This window comes from Sinocyclocheilus grahami, unplaced genomic scaffold (assembly GCF_001515645.1).
Source record: "Sinocyclocheilus grahami isolate Dianchi unplaced genomic scaffold, SAMN03320097.WGS_v1.1 scaffold996.1, whole genome shotgun sequence".
NCBI lineage: Eukaryota > Metazoa > Chordata > Actinopteri > Cypriniformes > Cyprinidae > Sinocyclocheilus > Sinocyclocheilus grahami.
The window spans coordinates 243,735-243,966 of record NW_015506175.1 but is presented as its reverse complement, the minus strand read 5'-3'; positions in this window follow the sequence as shown (position 1 = coordinate 243,966).

Sequence of the window (232 nt, the reverse complement as noted above, 5' to 3'; positions counted from 1 at the left end):
AAGAAATATAAATTATATATAAGTGCTGGGCAACGATTAATCGCATTCAAAATAAAAGTTTTTGTGTACATAATATGTGTGTGTGTACTGTGTACATCTATTATGTAAATATAAATACATACACATACAGTATATTTGTAGAAAATATATAATATATACAGTTGCAGTCAAACCAAAAATGTATTCAGACACCTTCAACATTTCTCACATTATATCACAGTTTATTGGCTAT